Genomic DNA, 26,556 nt, shown 5'->3' on the forward strand with positions numbered 1-26,556 from the left:
CTCCATCCCTGCATCCCATCCTGCAGAGCTGCTGCCTTTGGGGTCCATCCCATCCATGGGCAGGATATGAGAGGCAGGAAGTGATGGAGGAGGAGGAGGAGGAGAGGGGAATTGAGGATGGCCAAAGCCCAAACCCCAGCCCTGGGAGCTGCCAACCTCTCCCAGCTGGGCCTGATCCTGCCCCTGCTATTCCCAACCCTCCCTGCCCCTCAGAGGGAGCTTTCCCCCAGGTTTGGGTAAAAAATGGGGCTTTTAATGTCTCACTGTTCCCTCCCTGCCAGCCCCAGCTGCAGCCTGGAGTCTGAAGAAACCATGGATTGTATCCCGACACACCAAACCCATTTCACAGGCAGAGAAAAGCAGGATCAGGGCTCTGCTCCCTGCCAGGACAGTGGGAGCATCACATCCAGGGGGATGGGACACCTTCCCTGCCAGCCCCAGGCCCTGCTCATCCCCAGGGAGGGAAGCTGGGAGTGGGGAATGCTCCAAAGGAACAGAAAAACTGGGGGATGGCTGGGCTGGAACATCCCTTGGGGAGAAACCACAGCATAAAGGAGCCAAGTCTTGGTGCTGAGAGCTTGAAAAAGACCTTGGAGGAGAGGCTGGGAAAGATTTTGGGGATGCAGACACAGGCAGGGACACACAGGCACAAAGGGACATATGGACACAGTCCTGGATGTTCTGGTCCAGCTGTGTTGGGGCAAGAAAAGATTTCCAGCGGATTTTTCTGGCCCAGGAAAGTTGGAAAGTTGTCCAGAAAGTTTCTTTCCTGCTCACGATGATCCAAAATTGATTTGCTGGACATGAGCAGCTCTGAATTCCCAGCCTGGTGAGGATCCAGCTTTCACTGGGGATGGAGATTGTGCAAAGGGTCCTGATCCCTCCTTGGCTCATCAGGCCATCCCAACCCCGAGGGGGGCTGGCTCAGGGTGGGCTGGCAATCCCCTGGCCCTGGAGATGGTGTCAGTTATGTCCCATCCCACCCCAGCCACCAGCAGGAGTGCTCTCCAAAGGACAAGGGATGGCTGGAGACAGGGACAGGGGACACTCTTCTCTCCCATCACAGAGTGGGAAAAGCCATTGGGATTCTCCAGGAACTGCCAGGGAAATCAGGTTGGATCCACTCACCCTCCAAGGGGGAGCAAGAGCAGAACCTGGAGCTGCTCCTGAGCCACAGGCAGCCCCCAAATCCCCCCGAAATAAGGGCTGCTGTGTTTCCCTGCCCTTCAGAGCCCTCGTATCCCTAAAAAATCCAGAGGCATCATCGGACATCTGAGCCGAGGCTGTGCTGGGTTTAATCTCCCCCAGGGATCAGCGGTGGGGCTGGGGCTCACAGCAGCATCTTTGTGGGGCTGGAATAAAGCCTGACTTCTTCTGCCATTTATTTAAGGAATATTAATCTTTCATTTTCCTTCTAAATGCTCCTGTTTGCTGAGGACCTATCTGTTACCTAAGTGCTCCGATAAATCTTCGAAGGTAAAATTACATGTTGGATGCTGCCAGGAGGGTACATTTAAGAATACTTCCTAAATTATCAACTGCATTAATCTTAATTACTTGGGTAAAAGTAGAGTCTGGCATTAGGGTGGACTAAAATTGAGCGGGTGTTTGTTTGTCTTTATCACATCACATATTTGAGATCATTTAACAGAGGGCCAGATAAAAGGGGAGGGAGGCCAGGGGCACAGCAGCTGCCTCATGGAAATGATGGCTCTGGGTGACAAAGAGCAGCTGGGAGGGGACCCTGAGGTCCCTGAGATGGCAGAACCTGCCTGGAGCAGGTGGAGCCCTGGCAAAAATATATTTAAAAAAAAAAATCCGAATTTTTTGGGTTGGGCAATGAAAGAGCTTTACAGAGCATGGAGAGGCAGGATGGGGAATGGCTTTAAAGTGGAAAAGAGGAGGTTTAGGTGGGATATTGGGAAGGAATTCTTGGCTGGGAGGGTGGGGAAGGGACTGGGATGGAATTCTCAGAGAATTCCTGGGAGTGTCTAAGGCCAGGCTGGACGGGGCTTGGAGCAGCCTGGGATGGTGGAAGACAAGGGGTGGAATGAGATGAGCTTTAAGATCCGTTCCAACCCAAACCATTCCAGGATTCCCTGATAAATCTGGTGTCCCTCAGGATGCTGGGGCAGTGCAGGGCTCTGGGAGCAGCTCATCCCTGTCATCAGCCCCATCCTGCTGGGCACACACAGAGCAGGGGGCACCACGTCCTCTGGTCAAGGTTTTCCCAACATTTCCTGCTTATTTGGACATTCCCGAGTGGGCCCTGGCTCTGAGATGAGCCCATCCCTCAGTGTTTGAGGGCTCAGAACTGAAATGAAGTTGGGGTTGAGGTTCCCCCTTTCCCTGGGCCTTGCACAGGTATTAAACATTCCTGATGGGGAATGTCCTCACTCCCAGGGCTGCCTGACCCGGGCACACTCCTTTTCCAAAAGGGAATCTGCTGAAGTCAAAAGAGAGAGTTTTCCTCTCTCTGGTTCACTCTTTGTCTGAAATGTAAGGAAAATTTGTCCCTGGAAATCCCCTGTGCATGAGATGGGAGTGCTGGCAGGAGGGGAGAAATTATTCCGTGCTGCTGGAGATGGGGATAAAGGATGGATTTGGGAAAAGAGGCCACACCAGCACCATCCACATCCCCTGGACATCACCAATGATCCCACACTTCCTCACCCACTACCCCAGGATCAGCCCCCACTCCTCATTTCCCTCCCGTGACCCCCCAAAAAAGGGAAAAAAAAAAGCCAAAAATCCCAGGCAATGACAACATCCCCAGGCCAATCTCACGTTTCCTTCCTCCCTGCAGAGCCTGGGTCTGCTCCAAGCTCCCAGCCCTGGTCAAACGGGGACAGGAAACCCGAGAGGGATGAGCACATCCCGGGATTTTCACCCAAGCCTCATTTAGCTCCTCATCCTCTTGGCATCCTCTGCTCCTCTCCTTGGGAGAGGCAGCTCAGGGCTGGGGCTGGTTCTGCCTTGGGGCACCGACACACACAGATCACTGACAGGAATTAATTGGCTCCCTGGCAATTAAACATCCCAGGCTTCAGCTGGGGTCAGGGCATGGATGGGATGGCGAATCCAGAAATTCCTTTGGGTTCTGTGGGATCAGGCAGGGACAGAGGGAATCACTTCCCTGCAGGTCTCATCCTGAACCTCAGCACGGTCCCTGGAAGGCACAGAGGGATCAGAGCCAGGGCAGGGAAATCCTGGGGTTCCTTCCCAAAGTGCTCTGCCTGGAGGGATCCAGAGACACGGCTGAGATTTGGGTGATGAAAAGGCAGGATCTCACCTGGGCATGGGATGGATCATGGGAAGGACAAGGATCATGGATGGCACAAGGACCACAGGAAGCACAAGGACCATGGATGGCACAAGGACCATGGCAAACGCACGGATTCTTGGTGGCACAAGGACCACAGGAAACATAATAATCATGGAAAGCACAAGATCCATAAGTGTCATAAGGACCAGGGGAAGCACAAGGATTCTTGGTGGCACAAAGACCATGGATGGCACAAGGACCACGGGAAGCACAAGAACAATGGGAAGAACAGGATCCATAAGTGGCACGATGACCACAGGAAGAACAAGGACCATGAATGGCACAAGGATCACGGGAAGCACAAGAATCATGAAAAGCACAAGATCCATAAGTGTCACATGGACCATGGGTGACACAAGGATTCTTGGTGGCACAAGGACCATGAATGGCACAAGGACCATGGGAAGCACAAGGATTCTTGTACAAGTACCATGGGTGTCACAAGGACCGTGGATGACACAAGGATTCTTGGTGGCACAAGGACCATGGATGGCACAAGGACCATGGGAAGCACAAGAACAAGGTCCATGGGTGACACAAGGACCATGAATGGCACAAGGATCACAGGAAGCACAAGAGCAATGACAAGAACAAGACCCATGGGTGTCACAGTGACCATGGGAAACACCAGGACCATCCCAGCACGGAGCAACAACCCCAACACAGACACTCTGAGCCCATCCAACTGGTTTGGATGATCCTGTTCCCTCAGAATCCCGGGATGAGCCACAACCTGAGCCCATCCCTGCAGCCTCAGACCCCTCACATCCCTCCCATCCCCATCCCAGGGACTCCTACCCATCCCAGGGATTCACACCCATCCCAAGGCCGGGATGTTCCCGTTCCCATCCAGCCCAAACCAGTTCCCAGAGGATCTGATAGGAGGAAACTGCTGCCAGATTTGGGGGGCTTTTAAACTGTCAACTTTCCTATAATTATTAGCAATGCTTTCAATCAGTTCTCCTCTGAAATTTGCTTCGGAAAGACAAGATTAATGAGCATTTCCTTTGGGGATTTATTGCACTCTTAATTATTCTCTGCCAGAAATTTGGTGCAGAATATTATCAGCTTTTCTTTTTTCTTCTCCTTATTTTTTTTTCAATTAAAAGCGATTATAATTTGCTCTCCATAAAAGAAAAGTGGATTTCAAATTAAAAAAAGAATAATATATATATATATATAATAACACCCCCTTTACTGATTAAGTATAATAGTTCAAGTGATGGAGATAAAAGTAGCCGGTGGCTCTGGCAAGGCCAAGTTGTGCAGACATGAACTTGGGCACCCCCGGCAGCACTTCCACCCCTGCTGGGGTCAGGTTTTTTGGGGTTTTTTTTTTTTGGGATAAAGGGATTCAGAGAGGCCAAGTTGTAATTGATGGAGTTTTCCTGCAGAGGGAACCAAAGGTGTCTGAAAGGAGCCAACTTTGGGCGAGAGGATCAGGGATGAGGATGGGGATGGGGATGGGATGGGGATGGGATGGGGATGGGATGGGATGGGGATGGGATGGGGATGGGGATGGGATGGGGATGGGATGGGGATGGGATGGGATGGGGATGGGATGGGGATGGGATGGGGATGGGATGGGATGGGGATGGGATGGGGATGGGATGGGATGGGATGGGGATGGGATGGGGATGGGGATGGGATGGGGATGGGATGGGGATGGGATGGGATGGGGATGGGATGGGGATGGGATGGGGATGGGGATGGGATGGGGATGGGATGGGATGGGGATGGGATGGGGATGGGATGGGGATGGGATGGGATGGGGATGGGATGGGGATGGGGATGGGGATGGGGATGGGATGGGATGGGGATGGGATGGGATGGGATGGGATGGGGATGGGGATGGGATGGGGATGGGATGGGATGGGATGGGGATGGGATAGGGATGAGGATGGGGATGGGGATGGGATGGGATGGGATGGGGATGGGGATGGGATGGGGATGGGATGGGATGGGGATGGGGATGGGATGGGATGGGATGGGATGGGGATGGGGATGGGATGGGGATGGGATGGGATGGGATGGGGATGGGATAGGGATGAGGATGGGGATGGGGATGGGATGGGATGGGATGGGGATGGGGATGGGATGGGGATGGGATGGGATGGGGATGGGATGGGGATGGGATGGGGATGGGGATGGGATGGGGATGGGATGGGGATGGGATGGGGATGGGGATGGGGATGGGGATGGGGATGGGATGGGGATGGGATGGGGATCAGGGATGGGGATGGGGATGGGGATGGGGATGGGGATGGGGATGGGATGGGGATGGGGATGGGGATCAGGGATGGGGATGGGATGGGGATGGGATGGGGATGGGGATGGGGATGGGGATGGGGATCAGGGATGGGGATCAGGGATGGGGATGGGGATCAGGGATAGGGATGGGGATGGGGATCAGGGATGGGGATGGGATGGGGATGGGATGAGGATGGGGATCAGGGATGGGGATGGGGATGGGGGTGGGATGGGGATGGGGATCAGGGATGGGGATGGGATGGGGATGGGGATGGGGATGGGGATGGGGATGGGGATGGGGATCAGGGATGGGGATCAGGGATGGGGATGGGGATCAGGGATAGGGATGGGGATGGGGATCAGGGATGGGGATGGGATGGGGATGGGATGAGGATGGGGATCAGGGATGGGGATGGGATGGGGATGGGATGGGGATGGGATGGGGATGGGATGGGGATGGGGATGGGATGGGGATGGGATGGGATGGGATGGGGATCAGGGATGGGGATGGGATGGGGAGAGCTCCTTCTCCCCAAAAACACCCGCCTGCAGGTTCAGAGCTCGGGGGATGCTCCTGGGGAATATTAACCCCACTGGGAATGTGTTTGGAGATCTCCCAGTCGCTCTTTTCACGGAGCAAACGCCTCTTGCAGCAGGGCCGGGCCCGGAGAAGGGGCTCTGTCCCCTCCTGGCTGCTCTGTTTGCCCTCCCCAGCGCACATTCCTCGGGTGTCTCCCGAATGCCAAACATCCCGAAAATGCTGCCAGGACAAACCCTCCGTGGTGGGGCCGGATCCGATTTCAGAGGGGGGGGAGCTGGAAAACACCCTGTAAAGCCGGGCTTTAACCCCAGAGCTGGTTCTATCTCCTGTTTTAACCCCAGAGCTGGTTCTAACCCCAGCTTTAACCCCAGAGCTGGTTCTAACCCCAGCTTTAACCCCAGAGCTGGTTCTAACCCCAGAGCTGGTTCTAACCCCGGCTTTAACCCCAGAGCTGGTTCTAACCCCGGCTTTAACCCCAGAGCTGGTTCTGACCCCAGCTCTAACCCCAGAGCTGGTTCTGACCCCAGCTCTAACCCCAGAGCTGGTTCTAACCCCAGCTTTAACCCCAGCCTGTCCCTGCAAAGCTCCCCTCGGCTCTGGGAGGCAAAGGAGAAGTCGAGTTAACCCCAAATTTGGGAGATTTGCCCTCCTGGCTCTGGGAATGGGCAGATTTGGGGGATCCCTGGTGGGGACATGGCTGGGGTGACCCTTGGGTGCTGCCTGGTCCCTCTAGGGGTGACAAAATGCTCCTAATGCAGCTGCCACCTCCCCTAAGCCTGGATTCAGAGAGTTCTTAGGGGAGGGAATAACATCCCACAGAGCACTTTGGGAATTCTGGGGTTTCCCTTCCTCTCCCAGGATGGTCCTGTGGGTACCACATCCCTGGGGAGCTGCACCAATGGAGATAAAATCCCTCCACGGGGGTGGAATTGCTGGGATTTTTTTTGGAGAACCACCTGGATCTGGTTCCTCCAGTCTCCCATCACCCTATTTCACGGTGTTTCCCTGGAATCCCTTGGAAAGGCAGGAGGGATGTGCCACGACAGGGAAAAAATTAGGAAAAGGATGGATAATCCAACCTGGATGCTCCCACAGACCAAACCAGCGCCGGGGTAGAACCTCAGTGTGTGTGTGGGGAAAAAACTGAATTTTGGGAAGCAGAATCCTAAAAAACCTGCCCCGCTGGGCGCTGAGCGCTGCTCTCTCTGTTCTCCACGGGAGCAGCAGCGCCCGGGGCCAAGAAAAACGCCCGGAGCTATAAAAAGTCTGGGGAACAGAGAGACACATTCATGGACGACTTCAAGGACGCCGCTGCAGCCGGGCGGGATCCAGGAGCAGCTCCAGGCGGGATCCAGGAGCAGCTCCAGGCGGGATCCAGGAGAGCCCCGGGTGGGATCCAGGAGCAGCCCCGGGTGGGATCCAGGGCCAGGGAAAAGAGGGATGGGCTCGCACATCCCTCTGGAGCAGCCCAGCCTTGGGATGGGGAGGAGGTGCGACCGTTCCTGGTGTGTTTTCTGTGGGTTTTCCATGGGTTTTTTGTGGGTTTTCCATGAAATTTCCATGAATTTTCAGTGGGTCTTCAATGAATTTTCCATGAGTCTTCCATGAGTTTTCAATGGGTTTTCCCTGAGTTTTCCATGGGTTTTCCATGGGTTTTCTATGAGTTTTCCATGGGTTTTCCATGGGTTTTCCCTGAGTTTTCCATGAGTTTTCCATAGCCTTTCCATGAGTTTTCCATGGGTTGTCCATGAGTCTTCAGTGGATTTTCCCTGGGTTTTCTATGGGTTTTCCATGAGTTTTCTGTGGGTTTTCAATGAATTTTCCATCAGTTTTCCATGAGTTTTCCCTGAGTTTTCCATGGGTTTTCCATCAGTTTTCCATGAATTTTCCATGACTTTTCCATGAGTTTTCCATGGATTGTCCATGAGTCTTCAGTGGATTTTCCATGAATTTTCCATGAGTTTTCCGTGGGTTTTCCATGGGTTTTCTGTGGGTTTTCCATGAGTTTTCCCTGGGTTTTTCATGGGTTTTCCATGGATTTTCCCTCTTTTCTGTGGGTTTTCCATGAGTTTTCCCTGAGTTTTCCATGGGTTTTCCATCAGTTTTCCATTAATTTTCCGTGAGTTTTCTGTGAGTTTTCCATGGGTTTTCTGTGGGTTTTCCATTAGTTTTCCATGGGTTTTCCATGAATCCTCCATGGGTTTTCCATGAATTTTCCGTGGGTTTTCCATGAGTTTTCCATGCGTCTTCCAGGAGTTTTCCCTGAGTTTTCCATGACTTTTCCATGGCTTTTCCGTCTCCTCCATCCCCATCCCAGGTCAGGTTTCCCGCAGGTGCGGAGCACGAGCCCGGCACATGCCCGACACTTCAAAGGGCCGGGAATGAAAACCATCCCGGCCTGGGATTTCCAGCCCTTCCTGCTGCTCCAGCTGCTGCGGGGCAGATGTGGGACACAAACTCATCCCGGTGCTCCAGCACAACCACCCTGAGCTGGAAAAACTCCCCCTGTGCCGCTTCTCCTGCTGCTTTTCCTGCTTTTCTGCTTCCTCCTGCCAGAGCTGGGCCAAAAAATGCCAATATTCACAACCCCGGGAAAATCCAGGCTCTGTTTGCTCCCAGGAATGGGAAAACCTTCCTGGGTTTTTCTTTCATCAGGCAAAAAAATAAAACCGAGCCGAGGGTTGAAGAATGGCATCCTGACAATATTTTCCTTTTGCTCCTGAATGAGCTGGAAAAGCTCTTGGAGTTTGAGCTTTTTGCTGCTGTGTTGGTCCAGGTTCTGCTCCAGGAGATTATTCCTCTTTAGGGATGAAAAGAGAGGATTGGGAATTTCTCTTCTGCTTCGGGATGTGGTTTTCAGGCCAAAGAGGGAAAATAGGTTTTAAAACAGATTTTAAAGCAGATTTTAAAGCAGATTTTAAAACAGATTTGAAAGTGTTGTCTCAGAGGTTCTGAGGAAAGGATGCTGCTGCTCCTCCCACAGCTCCCAGAGTTGAGAGATGCTGAATAGGGAAAAAAAAAAAGGTGCTGGGAAGCACAAAAATGAGGAAATCTGGGAATTTTCCCCCAGCCTGGGGTGAGCAGCACCACCAGGGATTGGGATCTGTGTGACTCATCCCTTTCCTCATCTTCAGCCACTGCAGGAGGAATGAAACAACCCAACCCTCTGGAGAGTCTGGAGAAAAAAATGGGATATTTTTATATCCTGGCTGGAAAACTGAATTCTTCTCAACAGCGACAATTAAAAAAAAATAAACATTAGGAAAAAAAAAAAAAAAAGGTAAAAATCACTCATTAATGGTTTTTCCCCAGCCCTCCAAGAAAGGCAGGAGAGGGAAGGGGTGAGGACATCTCTCCCTGTCTGAAGGGCCACACTCACCCCAGGAATATTTTTCCTGTCCACAAAAAGAATCCCAGACAATACCTAATCCCAAGGACACGGGGAAAGGATTCCTTTCCCTCATGCCTTTAGCACTGCCACCAAACCCCACATATTTTCCCAGTGAATTCACAGACCAAGGGCATTTTTTTTCCTCCACTTTCACCTGGAGATTTAAAACTCCAGGCAGAGCTTTTTTTTTTTTTTTTTTCTTTTTTTTTTTTTTTTTTTTTTTTTTTTTTTTTTTTTTTTCTTTTCAGGGAAAAGCCATGTGGGATCTCCATGAGGAATAACTTGCTGCATCTCTCATCTGTGCTGCTCCTTTTCCCTCCCCTTTTCCCGGCCAAACGTTGCAAGTAATAATTTTCCCACATGGAGCAGGAGCTGCTGTGAAGTGGCTGCTGCTGTTTCCATTAAAAACCCCCGCCTGCTGCTGCTGCTGCTGCTGGATTTTGGGGAAAGGGGAGTTGGAGAAGGGTCTCCCCCATGGGGTATCACTTTTCCCCCGTTTCTTCCTGCCCAGGTGATCCCACACAAACCTGCCCCGTGCGACGGAAAAACATTTGGGGATCTGGGATGTGTCTCCAGCCTGGAAAACACACACAGCCTGGATTGAGGATTTAGCTTCCCTCTCCTGCTCCTCCTTTTTTTTTTAATTTTTTTTTATTTTATTTTTTTTTTTTAGCCACGGAAAGTGGCGTTTATCCCGGGATTCCTCAAAGCCAAAGGGGTGAAGAAAGGAGGAAAACATTGGGGCTGGGTGTGGGTGTGTGGCTGCCACTGCACTTCCCATCTCCTCCAGGCACTAAACTACCCCTGGGGATGATCCCAAATAAACCAACTCTCCAATCCACGGGGAAATGGATTTATCAAAGTGGGTTTTCCACAAAAACAGCTGGACTGGGGACAGGGACAGACAGCGGGAGAGGACAACTCCCTCCTGTCCCAGCATCCTGACACCCAGCCCGGCTTTCCAGGCACCCTTTAATCTTCCTGGCCGCTGTTTCCAAACTGAGACTTGTGAGGATTGACCAGGGCAGGACCTCCTCGGTTGTTGGTTATTTTTTTTCCTTTTTTTTTTTTTTTTTTTTTTTAAGCTGCTTTGCAAAAACACACCAAAAAAACACCCCCAAAAATAATAAAAAAAACCCAAAAACCCCAACCAACCAAACAACCAAAAAACCCCACCAAAAACCAAAAAACAAAAACAAACAACCCCAAAAAAACATTAAAAAAAAAAATGGGATAAAAAGGAACAAACGCTGCTCTGAGCCCGGCAGGGGCTGCAGGGGCTGCAAGGCCTCTGCCCAAGCTGAGCTTGGGGGTTGTTTTTTTTCCCTTTCATCCCATGCCAGGCTTCAGCCCAGGACTGAGACGGTCAAATCCAAGAATCCCTGGAAGGCAGGGCTTGGCTCGGCGGGGCCGCAGCTGCTGCCTGGCCCTGCTGCTGTAATTACAGCCCCAAACTTAGAAAGCAGCGGAAGAGCCGCGTGTAGCGCTGCAATTAAGAGGCTTTTTAATTGCAGGGACATTGTGTGTGTTTTCCTCTGCCCGGCTCCGGAGAAATCCCAGGAATTGCAGCATCCTCAGAGCTGGGGGGACAACAGGTTTGTCCCCAAAGGTGACCCTTGGGGTCAAGGGCAGAGCATCCAGAGCATCCAGGTGGGAAAGGAGACGCCAAAATTCATCTCTGCTCCATGCAATGAGGATTTTTTTTTTTTGAGGAATAAATGTTCCCCTCTCCATGGGACTCCCCTTCTCCTGCTGGAGGAGCCAGGAATGATTGTCCCTGTCAGCTCTGAGGTTTCCGTGGATCTCTGGGTAGGAATCAGCAGCAGGAGTGGAGAGGACATGGATGAGTTGATTTATAAATCTCCCGTAAATCCACTGCTTGGATTTATCCCAAGGCCAGGTGGGAATGGGAACAGCTCTGCTTCATCCCCTGATTCATCCTCAGAGCATTGGGAATTCTGTGGGAAAGGGATGGATGTCCCAGGCAGCAGATTGGTGTCACAGCAGGGATGTCACAGCAGTGCCACCACCAAATCCAGCGTTGCCCATGGAGAAAATGAGGATCCAAAGGGAAGAATCCCAGTTGTTCCCAGTCTGACACTGGTTTTGGCACAGCCTCCTGCCACATCCTTGGGGTCAAGATGGGGCGAAGCTTCCTGAGGTTCCCAGCAGCTCTCCATGGATTTATCCAGCAGCAGAAGGCAGGAGCAGACCTGGAGGAATTCCCTGTGTTGGGAGCCTGGCTGGTGGAAAACACAGAGAATTTGGGATCTCCAGCAGGATGGATCCAGGGTGGAAAACACAGAGAGAATTTGGGATCTCCAGCAGGATGGATCCAGGGTGGAAAACACAGAGAGAATTTGGGATCTCCAGCAGGATGGATCCAGGGTGGCAGCAGTGCCAAGGGCAGGGATCAGATCCTGAAATGTAAATTTTAACTCTCCAGCAGGATGGATCCAGGGTGGCAGCAGTGCCAAGAGCAGGGATCAGATCCTGAAATTTGTGCTTTAAAATGCTGGAACAGAACTGGGAAGAAAAATGGGAATTCTTCGTGTTCCCACCAGGATTTGGGTGTTCTCCATTTAAAATGCATGGATACAGGGACTCAACCCTCCCATGCCATCACTTCAGTCCCAGAATCTGATATTTGGGAGCTGACAACGAGGCTGGGCATCCTCCAGTGGGCAAAGCTGAGCTCCCAGTGCTCCCAGTGCTGCCAGTGTTCTGAGTGCTCCCAGTGTTCCCAGTGTTCCCAGTGCTCCCAGTGCTCCCAGTGCTCCCAGTGCCAGAGCCCCCACTCCTCACTCAGAGCTGAGGCTGTTCTGGAGGGCCTGGACTCTTCCCTGCCCCTGGAGGGGCTCCTCTGTTTTCACAGCTGACACCGGGGCTGGAGAGGATTCCTGGAGCTTCCAGGAGGAGGAAGAGCAGCACAGGAACCCCCAAGGCTGCTGCACCTGGGCTGGGGCACAGGGAGGGCACAGGAGCTTTCCAGGGATCAGTTCCTGCTCCAAAGCCCTGCAGAGCTCTGGCAGGAGTGGCAGCATCCCCGGGAGATGCTCTGGAGAGGTTTTCCTGCAGGATCACTGGGTGGGAGAGGAGCAGCAGCCAGAGCCAGGCGTTGTCCCCAGGGTGTCCCTCAGTCCCTTTGTCCTGGGATGTGTCACACGCTGTCACATTGATTTTTTTTCAGCCTTCTGATGTTGACATTTCTGTACTGAAGTCTCTTATGCGCTTTTAGGTGAACAGAGAGTGATGTTCTGAAAAACTTTGCATTTCTCTTTGGTGGAGGGACAATTGATTGACTTCCAGCTTCACCAGTGGGGTCAGAGAGGTGTCAACCTCTGCTCAAGCTCCAAAAACTGTATAAATCCAATAGTAACAAACTGTCCTTTTTCTTGCTCTCACAACTTGACTGAATGAGTGTGGTTGTTTTTTGTCCATCCAGTGACAACACTCTCCTGCCAGGGAGGTTCCTTGGAGGTGGGGATGGAGAGGAGGAGGGAGAGGCACAGAGGGAGGGATGTCCCAGCAGAGCCAGGCCTGGTGGCAGCAAGGATGACGTTTGGGACAAATCCTGGCTCCAGACACAGCTCTGCCCTTCCTGCAGTGATCCGCTCTCAATAAAACCCCCAAAGGAAATTCATATTTCCATCTATTAATAAATATAATGGAATCACAGGAGGGAGGGGACATTAAAGCTCATCCCATTCCAGGGTTAGGGACACCTTGGGTTGTCCCAGGCTGTTCCAAGCCTCTGGAGCAGCTCCAGGATGGAGCTCTGCATGTGCTCCCACCTGGCCTGGGATCCCAGGGATGCTGTGGCTTTACTCTCCCACACACACATGTAAACCTCCCATAAAATGTAATAATTGGATCTATCTAATAACAAAACAATAATGGATATAACGACACAAACAGACCCTGGATCCCCTCATTCCATCCCAGCTCCTTCCCAGAGCCCCTCACAGGCCTGTCCCCACAGCCACTGTCCCAGTGCCACAGCCACTGTCCCCCCCTGCACAAACAGAGGCAGAGAAAGAGCCCCTTTGTTCCTGCTCCTCTATTGACACAGCTGGGAGTGCTGGAGCCGGGGGAGCTTCCTGCTCCTGAGCCTCCGTGTGCTCCCTGCAGAGCTGGGGGAGAGGAAAAGCCCCTCGACCCTTCAGCTGGGTATGGCCACAGCCCCATGCCCTGCTCCATGTCCCCTGCCCCATCCCCATCTCATCCCCATCCCTACTCCATCCCTGCCTCATCCCCATCCCTGCCCCATCTGCTGCTCCATATCCCCTGCCCCATCTCCATCCTCATCCCATCCCCATCCTTATCCCTGCCTCATCCCCATCCCTACTCCATCCCTGCTCCCATCCCCTGCCCCATCCCCTCAGCCAGGGGACAACAGGGAAATGTCACCCAGCTGCTCCTGCTGGGTGTCCTTGGAGCTGGCAGCCCCGGGAAGGATCCACCTTCCGGGATCTGGAGCTGAATGAGGGGGATAAGCAGCCCTGGGAAGGATTCCCCTGGGAATGAGGGGAATAAGCAGCCCTGGGAAGGATTCCCCTGGGAATGAGGAGGATAAGCAGCCCCAAATCTGGTGGGAAACAAGCCCAGCTGAACCTGCAGCTCCTGCTGCACCCAGGGATCCCCAGGCAGGGATGCTCCTGTATTCTCCAGGGGTTTGCCCTGGGCCCACGCCATGCTCGGGTCCCTGGATGCACAAACCACTGGCTGTCACCTTCCCCTGTCCCACGGGGTCTTCCCAGCTCCTCTGAACACGGCACAGACAGATCCAGGTGGATCCCACGGGCTTCTCCTTGCCTGGAACACGCAGGCACCCAGCCCTCCTCTCCCTTCCATGGGTACCCAATGCCCATTTCATTCCTGTTTGCTCCAAGCCCTCCAATCAATGCCATGGGAAGAGACTCATCAATAAATCCTAGAGTTTGCTGGTTTTCCCCCATAAATAAACCCTCAGGTGTTGCTGTGTCTGCATCCCCTGCCAACATTTCAGAGCATGAAGCATCCCAAGCATCACTTCCAACCATCCAGGATTTCCCAGAGGCCAAACTCATCCACCTGGTGATCCATGGCTTTGCTCCCCTTTGCCTCCAGCCTCTGAGCATTCCTTTATCTCCTGCCTCTCCCGACCAGCAGGCAAAGCAAAGCAATAAAATGCTCTTTTTTTATATAGAGCTGTAAATTTAATTTCCTTTAAAACCATTTGCTTCCACTTAGAACTCCATGGAAATCCAAATCCTGCCCTCCTGGCAGAGCTGCAGCATCCCAGCCCTGCCATCAATGTATGGAGGAGCTTAGAAGTTCATGGAAGAAGGGAGGTGAATTCTTAGGGCATTAAGGGCCTATTTTCCATCTTCCTCCTGAATTTTCCTGGAGGGAAGAGCCGGAGCTGCTTTATTGGGGCACAATTAAATCCGGCTCTGTCTGCAGGGCAAAAGTTCAGCCCCAGACAGAGCTGAGGGTGCTGGGATTGAGGGAAAAGTCGGGATTTTCTGGGCTGAAAAAACACCTGGAGCTTTAAATCTGGGACTGGAATGCAGAGGAAGCAGTGAGGGCTCGTGGATATGTCCAGCATCATTCCCAACCTCCCAGAGGGAATTTTCCCAGGGAGCAAGGCAGAGGTGACGGGATCACCAACCCTTGGCACAGGAATCAACTCTGGCAGGTTTGGGGGATCCTCTGGGGCAGCTCCTGCCTTCCCCAGGACACCAATCCCACCCTGGGCCAGCATTCCTGGGATCTCCTCCCTGGGTGTCCCTCAGTGGAGCCCATGGAAAGCACAGGGAAAGATTTGTGGGGTGACAACTCCAGTGAGGAGACCCTGGAATTCTGGGCACCCTCAGCTGTGGCTCCAGCATTCCAGGAACTGGATCAATCCTCTCCTCCAGAGCTCCTGCAGCCTTTGCTGTCTCCATCCCCATGGAGCAGGTGCTGGGTGAGGATTCCCAAGGCACAGAGCTCCTCCTGAGGCTGGGAACATCCCTGGAGCATCCCTGGATCCAGCCCTGTGTCCCCTGCCCTGTGCTCCCCCCAGGGAATGCTCTGTGTCCCCTGCCTGTCCCCTGGGGACCCCTCAGGTCCTGCTTGGCTCCTCTGGAGCTCTGCACGGGCAGAATTCCTTGGGACAGCAAATCCCAAATGCTGATGGGACCCCATTCCTGATGGTCCTTTGTGCCACTCCAAGGTGGCTTCCAGGGATCTGGATCTGTGGGAATGAATTCCCACCTGGCTCAGATGGGAATGACTTCCCAGAGATGGGAATGGCTTCCCAGGGGTGGGAATGACTTCCCAAGGATGGGAATGACTTCCCAGGGATGGGAATGACTTCCCAGGGGTGGAAATGACTTCCCAGGGGTGGGAATGACTTCCCAGGGATGGGAATGGCTCCAAGCTGCCCCTGCTGGGACATCCAGGCCACAGCCTGGAGCTCTCTGGGGGCAGCTCTGATGGGAAGATGTTCCAGGAGTCAGGGATTTGGGGAATTTCCCAGGCCTGGCAGGCAGGGGGGTGCTCCCTGCAAAGCTCTGTGGGGCTGCTCCAACAGCATCCTGATTTTTTTTTTTTTATGGAATAATGAACAAAAAGGCTCCAAACTGACCCATGGGGGCTGTTCTGTCCCTGCCCCTGCCTGCCCCACGTTCCATGGTGTGAGACTCTTTTGGGAACTGACCCAAACCCATCCACATTCCCATTATTCCAGCCCAGGATCCCAGTGTTGGTTAACTCAGGGCTGCTCCCATCACAAAATCATCTCCCAGCTGGATCCACGCAGCTCCAAAGGAAGAAGGTGCCTTTTTGGGGTGAAGTTTAGGGCAGGCAGCCACAGCCCCAAAGCACAAAGGAGTTTTACAGTGACCCAGACAGGCCCAGCCCTAAAAACCTCATCCCAAATCCGGGCAGCTCCTCTGGAATCAGGATGTGACCCATTTCCAGCGCCTCGGGACACAGCCAGATGTTCCCAACAGCAGCAGCAGGACACCCAAACCCCACCCAGCCACATCTGGGCTCCTCCAGGCCTTAAATCCTCTGTTTTCATCCCAAAATGGGCTGTGAGCAGCGCCCTGGACACCCCTTGGTGGCCACAATCCCTGGATATGGAGTTGGGGTGATCCAACCCCGATCCCAAAGGTTGAAAACCCCTTCCTGAGGTTCTGGGGCCACTTCAAAGAGCTGCAGCTTCTTCCTGGATAACATCGGGATCAAAGGGGCGTCCTCGGAAATCCAGGGAGGGGAGGGAAAATAAAATCCCTTCCTCCAGAACATTCCTGGCTGCTGGAATTCCTGCTGCTGCTGCAGGAAAATCTGGCCCCTGTGCTCGGATCAGAGGGGCTGTGCTGATGGATTGGGTTGGGTTGGGGTGTGCATCCCAATATCCAGCTCCCATTTGGGATGTGGATCTCCAATATACAGTTCCTGTTGGGATTTCATTCCCCACATCCAGTTCCTATTGGGATTTCATCCCTCACATGCAGCACTCACTGAGATTACATCCCTCACATCCAGATCCCATTTGGGATGTGCATCCTCAACATCCAGCTCCCATTTGGGATGTGGATCTCCAAAATCCAGTTCCTATTGGGATCTTCATCCGCCACATCCATCTCCTATTGGGATTTCATCCCTCACATCCGGTTCCTATTGGGATGTGCATTTTCCACATCCAGTTCCTATTGGGATTTGTTCCTCCACATCCAGTTCCTGTTGGGATTTCATCCCCCACATCCAGCATTCATTGGGATCTTCATCTCCCACATCCAGCTTCCATAAGAAGGTGCATCCTCAACATTCAGTTCCTATTGGGATTTGTTCCCCACATCCAGTTCTTACTGGGATTTGTTCCCCCACATCCAGTTCCCACTGGGATTTGAATCCCCACATCCAGATCCTACTGGGATTTCATCCCCCACATATAGCTCCTATTGGGATTTTGTCCCTCACTTGCAGCTCCTATTGGGATGTGCATTTTCCACATCCAGTTGCTCTTGGGATTTGATCCCTCACATCCAGCATTCATTGGGATCTTCATTCCCCACATCCAGCTCCCATGAGAACGTGCATCCTCAACATCCAGTTCCTACTAGGATTTATTCCTACACATCCAGTTCCTATTGGGATTTCATCCCCCACATCCAGTTCTTATTGGGATTTATTCCCCCACACCCAAGTCCCATTGGGATGTGGATCCCCAACATCCAGTTCCTATTGGGATTTCATCCTGTACATCCAGCACTCATTGGGATTTGTTCCCCCACCTCTAGTTCCTACTGGGATTTGAATCCCCACATCCAGATCCTATTGAGATTTCATTTCCCACATCCAGTTCCTATTGGGATTTCATCTCCCACATCTAGCTCCCATTGGGATTTCATCCCATACATCCAGCTCCCATTGGGATTTGATCCCCACACCCAGCACTCACTGGGATGTGGATCCAGCCATTCCTGCTCCCAGGGTTTATCCAGCCCCTCCCTGGAGGGATGCAGGACTCCATGGAGATATTCCCCACAATCCCAGCCCTCACTGGCTGCTGCCACTGCCGGGTGCTCAGGGAAGCAAATTCCCTGCTCCAAAATTCCCTGGATGTCTGCAGTGCTGCTGGGGTCAACCCTTTCCATTGAAAAATCCCTCGGGATGCAGCCTGGATTGGAGCCCTGTAACCCTCCCAAGGCCCTGGGGGTGAACTCTGAGTCAGGAAATTTTCCCTGGCCCAAATTCCCAACTCATCCTGGGAGCTGCATCCCCCGGCAGGGAGGATGGATTCCAGCAAGGATTCCTCCCTGCTGGAAAAGGAGATTTTTCCAGAGGAACCTGCACTGTCATCCCGGGGAGGGAAGGGAAGGGATTGCAGCGAGCAGCAGGGAGTGCCTGGACCAGGGAGGTGCTTTGGGATGGAAAGGATGGGATAAATTAGGATTCCTGCTCTTCCCTGCCAGCAGCCAGGGATCCCTCATCCCGGGAATCTGCGGCTGCCTGGATCCAGGGATGTGACACCAGAGGCTGCTCCGGGCTCTCCATGGCACAGGGATTTCATAACCTCTTCCCAAATTCCTCATCCCTGCTCCCCAAGCCTTCCACTTGGAGCTGGAGCGATGGGAATGACGCTTCCTATGGGAATCTCCCCTCCTGGAGGCTCCCAGTTTTTGCACTAAAACTGGATTTAAGCTCCAGGCAGGATCTCTCCCAGCCCCTCTGGGAATGACCAGCCCCGGGCTCAGTGCTCTGGGTGCTTTTTCCTTGGATATTTCCCATGGATATTCCCGGGATGGAGAACACCTGCAGGCATCCCCAGCACTGCTCCTGCTGCTCCCAAAAAATCACTGCAGAGGGAAAAGCAGCGAGCTGGAGGAAGGGATCCCTCCAGGATTCTCCAGGGAATCTCCACCTCACTCTCTATTCCTTACTCACAATTCCATGCTCCCAACTGGATCACTCGCAATTCCTTAATTGTAATTCCCTGCTCACAGTTTTCTGCTCACAATTCCTTGCCTGCAATTCCTTACTCACAATTCCCTGCTCAGAATTCCTTGCTCCAATTCTTTGCTCACAATTCCCTGCCCAGAATTCCTGGCTGGTCCCTCCAGTGTGGCACAATAAATGTCCAGGAAACACTTTCCCTATCCCAAAGGGAGAAGAAGCCACTGACACCTGTTCAGAAGGATTTTATCCATGGAATAAACCCCTGGAGTTCCTGGGAATGCCATTGGGAAGCACCACTGGCTGTTCTGCTACAGCTGGCGGGGAGAATATTATGGAAAAAAGGTTTATTCCTCCCAAATGATGGAGGAGTTAATGGATTAATGCCAGCTGAGATGGACAAAAATCCCCAAATTTTCCAGATCAATGCTCCACCCCTAAATCCACGATTTTTGTAATTCCCTAGAGGATGGCAATGGGATGGATGAGGCACACACAGACCCCAATTCCCACATCTCCCAACCCCTTCCCAGGAGCTCCAGCAGGCAGGATGGGCTGGGCACCAGAGTCACCAAATTGGAAATGTGGGAATTCTGCCTGTCACCATCTCCCTCTGGATTGCAGCCAAGAAAAACCCCATTGTGACGGGAGCAGCAAGGCTGGGACAGCAACTCTTGTGTCCCTCAGGCTCTGGGGCAGCCCAGGAGCAGCTCCCAGCCTTCCTCGGGATGCAGAGAAAGTGGGAAACACGGCAGGGATGGAAATGGGAGGGAAAATCATCCTCCTTCCCAAGGAGGATCAGCGGGATGGGAGCCAGGGATGTTGGGGATTGCCCCATCCAGCCCTCCATCCCCACAGGGATGTTTAGGGATGCTCCAGCTCCCTCCAACTCCAGGAATTGCATCCCCAGCCTAAATCCCTGGCTCTGAGGGAGGTCTGGAAGTGCTGAGGGTGCTCCAAGCCAGGGATTTGTGTTTATCCCTGATAATCACCGTGGGAATTGGGATCTCAGTGAAAATCCCACTCCGGGTTTATCATTTGATCCATCGCTGGTGGGTGAGGGAGGAATAAACTCTGGCAGAGCTCAGGAAAACCTTCATGGCAGCCAAATTCCCGGGTTGAGAGGAAAAAAAATACCCAAAAAAGCACAGCTGGCCCAGCCACCAGTGTGAGGACACTGGGCCAAGGTGGGGCTGAAGGGCCAAGAAGCCAAAGGGATCCCAGGAAAGATGGAAAAAGGATGGGAGAACACCTGGATCTGAACCAGCGCTGCCTCAGTTTCCCCTCCAAGCTTTTGGATACTGCAGTTAGAACTTCCCAGCTGATCCAGGCAGCTCTTCTTCACTAAAAGCAGCAGATTCAACCCAAAAGAGGCTGGGTTTTGAAGGAAACGTTGGTGATGCATTTCCCAGGAGCTTCTGGAGAAGATCCCCCTCAAGGAGCAGCTTTTGGCTGGAGACACCTCCATGCTCAGCCCTTCCCTGCCCACACACGGGGCTGGAAAAGAGCAGGAGCCTGGAATGGAGGTGGGAATGCAGGGAGGGTTGGCAGGGGAGCAGCTGGAGGAGACACAGAGCAAACACCTGCCCGTGGCCCTGCCAGCTCCGGGTGTTCCCGTGCCGCGTTCCCCATCCCACAGCGACAGCTGACCAGGAACCGACGCCTCAAACCCAAAGAAAACAGACTGAAACCCAAAGGAAAACACAGGGGACAGGGCCAGGCCCTGCTGGATTCCATCCCCATGGAGCAGGATGCTGGAGAAAGGGAATGAGCATCCTCACAGAGCAGAGTTCATCCCATGTTGGGTCTGTGTGTCCTGGTGTCTCCAAGGGAATCCCACAGGGAATGGGGTGGGAACAGGATCTGGGATAAATCTGGATGGTTCTCTTGGATATCAGTGACCTATCCTCTTCTGAGATAATTCAAATTCTGGGTTTCAGCCTCTTCCATGCTGGTTTCATCCAGGGATTTTCTGTTCCAAAGTCTGAGGCACCAGATCCTGGTACCCTCAGGAGATGCTCCAAAGGGAAATCCATCTCTGGTGGCTGCAATCCCAAAGAATATCCCAAAAACTTTCCAAAGGGACAATCCTCACATGATCCAAACCTTCTCCCAGCCATTCTGCTCTCCATGAGGGCCAAGCTTCCCAAAATCCTGGCTCTGGATCACCACACCTGGGCTTGGATGTTGCTTTTCCAGCTCCTCTGGGATGTGAAGAGGGAGGACTCAGATTCCTGGTGTCACAGGGAATTCCGGAACCTTGGCTGAGCTGTGGGTGTTGACCCTGGCCATGCTGTAGGAATTCCCACATTCCAGCAGCTGGGAAACCCCAAACAACCCCGGGGGATCCTGGCCAGGCTGTTCCCTCCCCACAGGCACCAATCCCTGCTGTGCTGGGATAACAGATGGGCTCAGGCATGCACAGAGTGGGTGTTGAGTGACCAGGAGCAGCTCTGGCCGTTCCCTCTGGGACTCATCCAGCTCCTCTTTCCTTCTCTTCCTCCTTGGGGGAGACAGGAAAATCCCTTCCCGTGCCTCAGTGGGGATTTAAACGGGGTGTCCAAAGTAATTCCTGCCACGATTATTCCACATTTGCCAATGGTTGGGATGTGCACCAGGTGGATGTGGGCAATTCCCAGTTCTCCTTCCCAGGCACAAGGATCATGGATAACCTCTGACCCTCTGCACATCCCCAAAATCCCTGAGCTTCCCCTTCCATGCACAAGGATCATGGATACCCCTGACCTTCTGCTCATCCCTAAAATCCCTGAGCTTCTTCTCCCAAGCATGGGAATCATGGATACTCCCTGACCTTCTGCTTATTCCCAAATCCCTGAGCTTCTCTTCCATGCACAAGGATCATGGATACCCCCCTGAACCTCTGCACATCCCCAAAATCCCTGAACTTCTTCTCATTCCCAAAATCCTTCAGCTTCTTCTCCCAGGCATGGGAATCATAGATACTCCCTGATCACCTTCTCATCCCCAAAATCCCTGAACTTCTTCTACCAAGCAAAGGGATCATGGACATCCCTCTGACCTTCTGCTCATCCCCAAAATCCTTCAGCTTCTTCTCACACGCACAAGGATCATGGATACCCCAGACCCTCACGCACATCCCCAAAATCCCTGAACTTCTTCTCCCAGGCATGGGAATTGGGGACACCCCTCTGACCCTCTGCACATCCCCAAAATCCCTGAACTTCCCCTTCCATGCACAAGGATCATGGACAACTCTCTGACCTTCTGCTCATCCCCCAAATCCCTGAACTTCTTCTCCCATGCATGGAAAATCATGGACAACCCTCTGACCTTCTGCTCATTCCCCAAAATCCCTGAGCTCCTTATCCCAGGGACGGAGATTGTGGATAACCCTTGACCTTCTTCTCATCCCCAAAATCCCTGAGCTTCCTCTTCCATTCATGGGACATCATGGACACCCCTCTGACCTTCTGCTCATCCCCAAATCCCTGAGCTCCTCCCACGCACAAGGATCATGGATAACCCCTGACCTTCTGCTCATCCTCAAAATCCCTGAGCTTTTTTCCCCCTTCCATGCACAAGAATCATGGATACCCCAGGCCCTCATGCACATCCCCAAACCCCTCAGTGACCACAGTCCCACTTGTCCCCAATTAATGACCGTGACAGACCAGCTCATCCCATCCCAAGGCGGGTCATCCCTCCCTCCCTCAGCACAGGTGAATCCCCATCCTCAGGAATCCCCTCTGCCCGAGCCTTCCCAAACCCTCTGGGCTCGGAAGGGGTTAAGGGAGCCGAGCCGCTCGGATTCCTCCACCTTCCCCTGCAAAGTCCCGCACAACCCACCCAGACTTGGCACTGCGAGAAAGCTCCACAAATCCAGAGGCTCAAAGGCGCTGCTGCCTTCCCTTGGTGGGGAGAAGGCGATTCCCGGCTAATTGAGGAACCAGAGCCTTCCCCGGCAGCCCCTTCCAGCCCCATTATTTATTTAGGGTTTTTTTCCCCCCCCTCTCTCCCTTCCTCTTCTTTTTCATCTTTTTTAAATTTTTTTTAAAATTTTTTTTTCCCTTTATTTTATTTTTTTTTTCGCTCTTCCCAGGGCGAGCACCAGGAAAAGAAAGTGCGAATGAATTTGGTGGGGGAACGGCTGGAGTTTCTGATGCTCCCCAGCTGGTGAGGGCTGTTAACCCCTGGGCTCCCTGCACTCCCCACATCCCATTTCCCTGCAGGGATTTGGGAACAACAACAGGAAGCCACAGGGAAACAGTAGCAGATGCTTTTTTTCTTCCTTAAATCTCTTTTATTTTCTTCCTTAAATCTCCTTTTTTCCCCCCCTCTAAATCTCCTTTATTTTCTTCCCTAAATCTCCTTTTTTTTTTTTTTTTTTTTTTTTTTTTTTTTTCTCCCCCAAATCTCAGTTTGTGCCCTGCACATCATTTCCCCCAATAATCTCATTTTTTACCCCCCATAATTTCATTTTCTCCACTCATTTTTTCCCCTCTCTCTCTGCCTTGCAGTTACTGAAAGTTCCCCCAGTAATTTTTTAACTCCCTCTGCCTCCCGCACACGACTCAGAGGAAATCTGGGAAAGCGAATTCTCGCCTCTCCAAAAACAGCGAATGGAAAGTCACTTAAAGGGACATTTCTGCCTTAAAGCGGCAGCGGCGCTTTTCCCCAACGGCGGAAAAAACCCCCTTAAAATCCCTCCCAGAGCTAAAAAAATAAATAAAATCCCACCCCAACAACACCCAGCACATCCAAACTGGGCCAGCACAGGTGGGTTTTGTCCCTGTCGTGGGTGTCCCTCCCCCAGCCCTGCAGAGCTCCCAGTTTGGGATTTTGTCCATCCTGGGATTGGGGACAAATTAAAATGAATTTCCTTGTCCCTGAGTGTCCCTGAGTGTCCCTGGGTGTCCCTGGGTGTCTCCCCATGGAATTCCCAGGGGAGGATACACAATTCCAGGCAAAGCACCAGCAGAAGGGTTAAAGGGGGAAAGGAAGGGAAGGAGAGGAAGGAAAGGAAGGAGCGACAGCAGGACCGACATCAAAGCAACTCCTCTGCTCGGCAGATGAGCACATCCATCCCCACTTCAGAGTTTTTGCAGCTGAAGGGGGGGAAACTCGGGAGGGGTTGGATTAACCCTTTCTCTGCCAGGGGGTGGCTCTGCCCCCAGGACACAAGGGCGACAGAGGTGACACCGTGGCGGGCGGTGACAGCGACAAAAAGGAGCCCCTAAAGGGGGTCTGGGGCAGCTCCAGCTCCTTTGGAGGGAGGAATGGGGATGGCTTTCCCTTTGGAGGGAGGAATGGGGTGATTCCCCCTTTGGAGGGAGGAATGGGGTGATTCCCCCTTTGGAGGGAGGAATGGGGATGATTTTCCCCTTTGGAGGGAGGAATGGGGATGGTTTTCCCTTTGGAGGGAGGAATGGGGATGATTTTCCCTTTGGAGGGAGGAATGGGGATGGCTTTCCCTTTGGAGGGAGGAATGGGGATGGTTTTCCCCTTGGAGGGAGGAATGGGAATTATTTTCCCCTTGGAGGGAGGAATGGGGATGGTTTTCCCTTTGGAGGGAGGAATGGGGATGGCTTTCCCTTTGGAGGGAGGAATGGGGATGGTTTTCCCTTTGGAGGGAGGAATGGGAATTATTTTCCCCTTGGAGGGAGGAATGGGGATGGTTTTCCCTTTGGAGGGAGGAATGGGGATGGTTTTCCCTTTGGAGGGAGGAATGGGGATGGTTTTCCCTTTGGAGGGAGGAATGGGAAGGGCAACGGTTTTCCCTCTGGAAGTTCTGGGATGACACGAATATCCCGAATAGTTCGAGCGAAGAGCATCATTTTTTAACTGTGACAAAGCTCGTTGAGTCATTGAATGAGGCAGAGAGCGGGATGGGGAGGGAAAAAGGGGAAAAGTTGTGTCTGCAGAGGAGATTCCAGCCGGGAATAGCTGGAGGGGGACAAACCCTGGGAAAAGCAAACCCCCAGCAGCCAACAGCATAATCCCCTTCCCTCCCAGAGAGAAAATAAATAATAATAATAAAATAAATTCCCACTTTTATGACATCAGGCAGCAAAAAAGAAAAAAAAAAAGAAAAAAAAAGAGAAAATTTACTCACCTCATCATAAACCAGCCAGAGGGGAAAGCTGCATCCTCCTGGAAAAAAATAAAATAATAATAATAATAATAAAAATTCGGGAATGAGGAGCTGCCGGCTGGCCCTGCTGCTGCGGGGATGAAAAGAGCAGAAAAGTCTTCATCCCTGAGCGCAGGCACGGAGGGAGCCGCTCACGCCCCGCCCGCCGCACCAGCCACTGCGAGAACAACTTTTGGGATACGGGAGAAGGAAAGGGGAGAGCGAGAATGGGAATGGACCGCTCCGGTGGCACCGCGGAGAGGGGGAATGGGGAAAGGGGAAAAGGGGGAAAGGGGAAAGGAAAGGAAAGGAAAGGAAAGGAAAGGAAAGGAAAGGAAAGGAAAGGAAAGGAAAGGAAAGGAAAGGAAAGGAAAGGAAAGGAAAGGAAAGGAAAGGAAAGGAAAGGAAAGGAAAGGAAAGGAAAGGAAAGGAAAGGAAAGGAAAGGAAAGGAAAGGAAAGGAAAGAGGAAGGAAAAAGAGGGTGGGAAAGGAAATAAAGGGAAAAAAAGGGGGGGAAAAGGAGAAAAAAGGGAAAAAAGGGGGAAAAAGGGGGAAAAAGGGTAGAGAGGGGGGAAAGGGGAAGGGGAAGGGGAAGGGGAAGGGAAAGGGAAAGGGAAGAAAAAAGGGGTGGGAAAGGAAAAAAAGGGGGAAAAAAGAGAGGGAAAGGGTAGAGAGGGGGGAAAGGGAAAGGGAAAGGGAAAGAAAAAAAAGGGTGGGAAAGGAAAAACGAGGGGGAAAAAGGGGGAAAGGATAGAGAGAGTAGAGAGGGGGGAGAGGGGAAGTGGAAGGGGAAAGGGAGGGAAACAGAAAGGGAAAGGGAAAGGGAAAGGGAAAGGGAAAGGAAAGGAAAGGAAAGGAAAGGAAAGGAAAGGAAAGGAAAGGAAAGGAAAGGAAAGGAAAGGAAAGGAAAGGAAAGGAAAGGAAAGAGAAAAGAAAAGAAGAAAAGAAAAGAAAAGAAAAGAAAAGAAAAGAAAAGAAAAGAAAAGAAAAGAAAAGAAAAGAGAAAAGAAAAGGATGGGAAAGAAAAGAAAAGGGTGGGAAAGGAAAAAAAGGGAAAAAGGGGAAAGGGGAGAGAGAGTAGAGAGGGGGAAAAGGGGGAAAGGGGGAAAGGGAAGGGGAAGGGAAAGGGAAAAGGAAATGGGTTGAAAAGGGGAAAGGGAAAGGAGGAAAGGGAGAAAGGGAGAGGGAAGGGAAAGAAAAAAGGATAGAGAGAGAGGAAAAAGGGAAAGGGGGAAAGGATGGAAAGGAGTGGGAAAAGGGATAGAGAGGGAGGATAAAGAGGAAAAAAGGGATATAAGGGGAAAAGAATAAAGAGGAATAGAAAGGAGGAAGTGGGATAGAAAAGGAAAAAAGGATAGAAAGGGGGAAAGAAAAAAGTGATGGAAAGGGAGTAAAAAGGAGAGAGAAAAATGAATGGAGGAAAGGACCAGGAAAGGACAGAAAGGGGGGAAAAGGGATAGAAATGGGGGTAGAAGGGGGGAAAGGAAAGGGAAATAAAGGTGACAGCA

The sequence above is a fragment of the Zosterops lateralis genome (genome assembly GCF_965231275.1).
Source record: "Zosterops lateralis genome assembly, chromosome: 12".
In the NCBI taxonomy this organism is placed as follows: domain Eukaryota; kingdom Metazoa; phylum Chordata; class Aves; order Passeriformes; family Zosteropidae; genus Zosterops; species Zosterops lateralis.